This window comes from Aphelocoma coerulescens, unplaced genomic scaffold, assembly GCF_041296385.1.
Source record: "Aphelocoma coerulescens isolate FSJ_1873_10779 unplaced genomic scaffold, UR_Acoe_1.0 HiC_scaffold_488, whole genome shotgun sequence".
NCBI classification, from domain to species: domain Eukaryota; kingdom Metazoa; phylum Chordata; class Aves; order Passeriformes; family Corvidae; genus Aphelocoma; species Aphelocoma coerulescens.
The window spans coordinates 42,501-49,713 of NW_027183832.1; positions in this window are offsets into that span (position 1 = coordinate 42,501).

The following is a 7,213-nucleotide window of genomic DNA, read 5'->3' on the forward strand; positions in this document are numbered from 1 at the left end:
GGACGACACGGGCCTCTCGGTCACGCCCTCGGGTTCTCGCTCTCTCGCAGGGCACGCGCCCTTCCGAGAGTCGGCCTCGCGTCCAAGTCACGCACGGCACGCGGGACGGGGTACTCGGCTGGGGCTGACCCGCCCCCGAGGCCGGCCCGCCCGCCGACCGGTCGCGGGCGACCGGCCGCCGGCGAGGTTGAGCCGCCGAAGGGGACTCGCCCGGAGCGAAAGCCCCCCGACACGGCCCCCCCCACCGGGCCACGCGGAAAAGCACCGGATGTGCTAGAGGAGACAGCGACCCGACGAGGTGGGCGCGGCCCGGACACCGAGGCCCCTCGGCCAGGGCGGTTCGCTCTGCAGCAGGCGGCGACGCGGCAAAAAACGAGCGCCGTGCGGTGCGCGCGCGCGGTGGGCTCTTTTCCCCCAACCGTGCCAAACAGCGGGGTTTTTCCTTTCCCCCCTTTCTCTCTGGGGTTTCCCCCCCTCGGCTCAGCTCGAGCCGCACCGCCGCCCAAGCGCTGCTCGCGGCCGGCACCCACGGGGCACAAACCCGGGCCGGGGCCAGCACACACACCTCGCATGGTTTGAAGGACACCTGAGGGCTCGCGGGGCCACGCGGCCGTCACACAGCCCGGACGGTAAAGACGCCCTCCCGGCAGCGGGAGCGGCGACACCTCACCTGCGACGGGAAGCGAATTGGAAAGGAGACCGCCCTGCCCGAGCACCGGACTCCGCCGTGGCTTCCCCATTACAGAGAGCCCCGGAAGAGCCGGCCCGCCGGGGGCCCTTTCCGACGCGACCCGAAAAGCCTCATCGATCAGCCGAGAAAAGAGGAGCGAAAGAAGGCCCCGCGGCCTCGGTCCTGGGACATCGGCAGCCCAAAGCGCGCACCACACCACGCTTCCAGGCGGGCAGCGGGCAGACGGACGCAGCAGGGCTGCTTTTCCGCGTGCGGGACACGTCCCCGAGAGGCCCTCCCCACGGCTTGGCGCCGCCGAGCCTCCCCGACGCACCCGAGCGCCACTTTGCAGCAGAGCTTTCGCATCGGTCACAGCGGAGAAAGCGCGGGGAGGTGCCGCCACCCAACCCCGGCTGCGGACAACGATTCCCTTTTATTAGCGAGACAACATCGGGACGGGACCACGGCGGGAGGAGGCCACGGCAGGCCACGCTCCCGGCCCCACGGAACCCTTCCGAGCGTGCGAGAAAGCGCCACCGACCATGCCCACGGGCCACCGGCTTTCGCCCGCCTCGCGGCGATCGGCTTTCCCTCCGGAAAAGCCAGGGGGAACGGCAAACAGCGGAGGGGAAAAAAAAAAGGCACGACAGCGCGCGTCACATAACCCCGTGCTACCCACGGGGGCCGCGGGCCTGGGGGGCGAGGCGCGCGCCTCTCACTCCCCCCCCCTTTAATCCCAACGACCTCTCAAAGAACGCCTCCTTCTCGTCTCTCTCCCTTTCGGCGTTCGTGGCCCGCGCGCCTTTGTGCCGCGCTTCTCCGTCGTGCCGCGGCGGCTTAAGGCCGCGAGAAAAAAAAAAAAAACAAACAGCGTAAGGCCGGGGCAGGCACCCCCCCAGTGCAACCGCACAAGCCGGCACACACGCCTGAAACAGCGGACCTTCTCGCAACCCAGCCCACCGGCAACCACGGCAGCCGGGACAGGCCCGACACCACGGGCCGCCCCAGCGTCGCGGCTCAGTCGATGCCGGCCGAAAACAAGGAAGGGCGAGGCGCCGCCGCCTCGCCGGCAAGCATTCTCACAGGGCTCTCTCTTGTCGGGCTTCCGGTCCGCTCTCGGCAGCCGGCCACCGCAGGCCGGCCGCCGCCCCTGAGACCTTCCCGCCCGCTACGCGGGTTCCCCAGCTTAGGGCCGAGGAAGGGGGACGACTTCAACACACAGCGGGGGGGGGGGCGAGGCGCCGCCGCCCCGCCACAACATCGGGCGACTCCCGTCACCGAGCCCCTCGGCCGACCGGGCGAGGCCGGAGGCAAGGCCGCACGCCCCACCGGAGCGTCCCCGTGGCACCGCCGACACACCAAGCACAGGTCGGGAGCCGGGAACGGGGCGCCGCCACCTCGGCCAACTGGGCCCATCCTCGGAGCTCTCAGGGAAGGGCCGGGAAAAGCCCCGTCGGGGCTCCGCGAAACAGAGCGCGCCCCGGCCGCGTCCACCCCACCGGCTGCCAGCCACCGCACCAGACTGACAGCCGAAAACCGAGCCCGCCGAGCGGGCACCGGCTTAAGGCCGGGCAGAAAAGGAACGAGGCGCCGCCGCCTCGGCCACCACCGGACTTTCCCCTGCGGCCCCCCTGCACGGAGTCGGCAGCCGCCAGGGTCGGAGGGAGGATACACTCACGGGTCTCTCGCCACCCCACCTAGGCCGACAAGCGGCTCACACAGTCTCTCTCTTTTTCGGCCTTTCCCATCAACTGGGGCTGTGAAACCAGGATAAAAGCCACGCGACTCATATCCCGCTTATTCGACACTCTTCGTTCTGGCAACCGCGCGCGCGGCCGCCGCTCTCGACCTTCGACACAGGCACCGCCAGCCTGCGGGGACACGGCCCATCACCCGCTCCCATAATACGGACAGACGAGTCCAAGGCCCCGGACGCCTCCAAGAGAACCAATCGTACTTGACCGGGGCGGTGCGCTGGCGCACGCCGCCTCCTACCATGACGCAACTGGAGGCAGCCAGAAACAGCGACCCCTTGGTGAACTTCCAGGACGGGTGGGGCAACAGGTCTACCCGGCCCCTGCCGAAATTTGCCTAAGTCCCGCCGGAGCTGGGTAGACCTGTTCGCCCCGCGACCGGGCACCACCGCGGCGCCACGCCGACGGTTTCGGGGCGCGGCCGGCGGCCGCGGCCGGGCCCGGATCCGGGTAGACCTGTCCGCCCGGAGCCTTCCCCGGGCCGGGTAGACCTGTTCACGCCGAGACCGGGCGCCGCCAGGGGAGCCACGCGGGCAGTTTCGTGGCACGGCCGGCGGCCGCGGCCGAGCCCGGATCCGGGTAGACCTGTTCGCCCTCTGGCCGGACGCTGCCGGGACAGTACGCTGACGGCTCCGGCAACCGCTGGTGGCCGCAGCCGACCCCGGAGACAAGGCATCCTCCTGCCATCCCTGAGCCGGGGGAACCCCACAGCCCCGGAACGCCCCGGAACCGTATGGCTCTAGCAGCCCTGTCCCGCCTGAGAACCCGGTTTCAAGACCAATACGTATTTTCGACAAAACTCAACCTTTAATTTTTGAACGAGTACATCTTTCTTCTGCTAGGAACAAGGAAGTTTCCTGGGGAAAAAAAAAATTCTTTGCGAATTTTACTCCGTTTTCTTGGGCGCCCACACCACAGCCGGCCACGCTCGGGAGGATCGTGTGCCCTTAGCTCGGCCAGCCCACACACATTGACGCACCAAAACGGACGCCCCTCCCCACCCCACCCCGGGCACCACGCCCAGCCCCACCAGAGCAGAGCACCTCTAGGGAGACAGCGGGGAGGGGAAGCAGGTGCATAGGAACAGGGAACGAAGCCGATGGCCGCCGGCGCGACTGGCCCCGCCCACCAGGAGGGGCCGGGGCCGAGGCCGGGGGGACCGGGCGGCCGCCTTCGGGCCGGTTCTTTCGGGGTCCGCCGAGGTCCCCGTCTCCCGCCGCCGCTTCGGGGGGCCGCGGGGGCGCCGCGCCCAGGTGCCCGAGGCCGGCAGGCAGCGGGCGAGCCCCGGCGGGACGAGCCCCGCCCGCCGGCGAGGGCCGGGCGGCGGCCGGGGCCGGGCCCGGATCCGGGTAGACCTGTCCGCCCGGAGCCGTCCCCGGGCCGGGTAGACCTGTTCACGCCGAGACCGGGCGCCGCCAGGGGAGCCACGCGGGCGGTTTCGTGGCACGGCCGGCGGCCGCGGCCGAGCCCGGATCCGGGTAGACCTGTTCGCCCTCTGGCCGGACGCTGCCGGGACAGTACGCTGACGGCTCCGGCAACCGCTGGTGGCCGCAGCCGACCCCGGAGACAAGGCATCCTCCTGCCATCCCTGAGCCGGGGGAACCCCACAGCCCCGGAACGCCCCGGAACCGTATGGCTCTAGCAGCCCTGTCCCGCCTGAGAACCCGGTTTCAAGACCAATACGTATTTTCGACAAAACTCAACCTTTAATTTTTGAACGAGTACATCTTTCTTCTGCTAGGAACAAGGAAGTTTCCTGGGGAAAAAAAAAATTCTTTGCGAATTTTACTCCGTTTTCTTGGGCGCCCACACCACAGCCGGCCACGCTCGGGAGGATCGTGTGCCCTTAGCTCGGCCAGCCCACACACATTGACGCACCAAAACGGACGCCCCTCCCCACCCCACCCCGGGCACCACGCCCAGCCCCACCAGAGCAGAGCACCTCTAGGGAGACAGCGGGGAGGGGAAGCAGGTGCATAGGAACAGGGAACGAAGCCGATGGCCGCCGGCGCGACTGGCCCCGCCCACCAGGAGGGGCCGGGGCCGAGGCCGGGGGGACCGGGCGGCCGCCTTCGGGCCGGTTCTTTCGGGGTCCGCCGAGGTCCCCGTCTCCCGCCGCCGCTTCGGGGGGCCGCGGGGGCGCCGCGCCCAGGTGCCCGAGGCCGGCAGGCAGCGGGCGAGCCCCGGCGGGACGAGCCCCGCCCGCCGGCGAGGGCCGGGCGGCGGCCGCGGCCGGGCCCGGATCCGGGTAGACCTGTCCGCCCGGAGCCGTCCCCGGGCCGGGTAGACCTGTTCACGCCGAGACCGGGCGCCGCCAGGGGAGCCACGCGGGCGGTTTCGTGGCACGGCCGGCGGCCGCGGCCGAGCCCGGATCCGGGTAGACCTGTTCGCCCTCTGGCCGGACGCTGCCGGGACAGTACGCTGACGGCTCCGGCAACCGCTGGTGGCCGCAGCCGACCCCGGAGACAAGGCATCCTCCTGCCATCCCTGAGCCGGGGGAACCCCACAGCCCCGGAACGCCCCGGAACCGTATGGCTCTAGCAGCCCTGTCCCGCCTGAGAACCCGGTTTCAAGACCAATACGTATTTTCGACAAAACTCAACCTTTAATTTTTGAACGAGTACATCTTTCTTCTGCTAGGAACAAGGAAGTTTCCTGGGGAAAAAAAAAATTCTTTGCGAATTTTACTCCGTTTTCTTGGGCGCCCACACCACAGCCGGCCACGCTCGGGAGGATCGTGTGCCCTTAGCTCGGCCAGCCCACACACATTGACGCACCAAAACGGACGCCCCTCCCCACCCCACCCCGGGCACCACGCCCAGCCCCACCAGAGCAGAGCACCTCTAGGGAGACAGCGGGGAGGGGAAGCAGGTGCATAGGAACAGGGAACGAAGCCGATGGCCGCCGGCGCGACTGGCCCCGCCCACCAGGAGGGGCCGGGGCCGAGGCCGGGGGGACCGGGCGGCCGCCTTCGGGCCGGTTCTTTCGGGGTCCGCCGAGGTCCCCGTCTCCCGCCGCCGCTTCGGGGGGCCGCGGGGGCGCCGCGCCCCGGTGCCCGAGGCCGGCAGGCAGCGGGCGAGCCCCGGCGGGACGAGCCCCGCCCGCCGGCGAGGGCCGGGGCGGGGGCCCGGGCCGGGGCCGGGGCCGGCGGCCGGGGCCGGGGCCGGGGCCGGGGCCGGCGGCCGGGGCCGGGGCCGGGGCCGGGGCCGGGCGGCCGCCTTCGGGCCGGTTCTTTCAGGGTCCGCCGAGGTCCCCGGCCCCCGCCGCCGCTCCGGCGGGCCGCGGGGGCGCCGCGCCGAGGCGCCCGATGCTGGCAGGGAGCGGGCGGCCCCCGGCCCATGTTCACACGGAGAGATAGGCAGACACAGGGACTCTCAGACCCACTCACAGCCCCGCCGCCCCCCTCTCTTTTTGCCGCGGACGGCCACAGCTGCACACTCATCGACACAGACAGACACACACAGACATAGGCACGCCTGCGCATGGACGCGCACACTTGCCGCAGATGCGCTCCGTCCCCCTCCCTCCCGTCGCCCTGTCTCTCGAGGGTTGGGGGCACTCCTGCTCTCCACCATCTGCCTCCCTGGCGCCACCCTCAGACTTTTCTCGCCCCTGCCCAGGGTCCCATCAGCCAGTTCGGACGGCGGCGACGGCAGCAGCAGGGGGGCGAGGACTTGGGTGCCGAGGCAGCCAGGGTGTTCGGCGAGCAGGCCGAGAGCCTGGTGCAGAAGTAGGGCCAGCGACAGTCTGGAGGTGGTGGCGGGATGCTTGGCACTGTCTCTTTTTGAAGAAGCATCCTGTTCAGGTCGCTCTGAGCCTCTCGGTTCGATGGCGTTCCTTCCTGCCTACCCCCAGCCCCGGTCAAGCCTGCGGCAGGACGGAAGCGAGGCGGGCGGATGAGGGAGTGAGAGATGCAGAAATCAAGGTGGGAGGTGGGGCAAGGGCACGGCAGGCTTTCGAGGGCCGGGAGCCGGGCTTAGAGAGCGGATGCTGCTGGCCGTTTTGGCACGGAGGCGGCGGGAACGCCGCCGGCTCCTAAAGAGTCCCTCCTTCCCTCTCCGGCAGTGGCATGGGGAGCGGGCTGCAGGCAGGGTGGCGACAGGGCGGGCTGGAGCTGGGGAAGCGCGCGGCAGGGGGTGACGCTGACGGCCGCTCAGGCATGGAGCCAGAAGGGACGCCGCCGTCTGGGACCGAAAGTCACTCGCCTTCACGTCCCAGCTTTCGGGGCGGGGGGGGGGGAGGGGGGGACCAGCGCGTGCGAGCTGCCGTGTGTGGCGGGTGCGTGCGGGGCTGCCAGACGTGCGGGCTGGCCGCCCAAGACGTGCTCGCGGGCCTGGACTGGGTCCCGGGGCTGCGGGTCCGATCGACGAGACCTGGTCTCCCCAGCACCAGGAGGGGAGGCCGGGTCCACCCACATTGGGGGGGTGGGGGGGAGGGGAGGTGGGCAGGGGGCAGGCCCCGAGCTCCAGGAGGAGAAATCTACAAAGGAAACAAATCTACGGGCCGCTCATGTGACTAGGGTTCCAAGCGGGGCCTGGAGAAGGAGGTCTGCCCAGAGCTACACGGCAAACCCATAGGGCCGGACGGGGGAAGCCAACAGGCGTCGCCCGGTGCTAAGCGCCCAGCCGGGCGGGGCATGGCGAAGCCAAGAGGCGTGGCCCGGCGCTAAGCGCCCGGCCGGGCGGGGCCTGGCAAAGCCAACAAGCGTCGGCCGGCGTTAAGCACCCGGCTGGGCGGAGCCGGAGAAGCCAACAGGTGTCCGCCGGCGCTAAGCGCCCAGCCGGGCGGA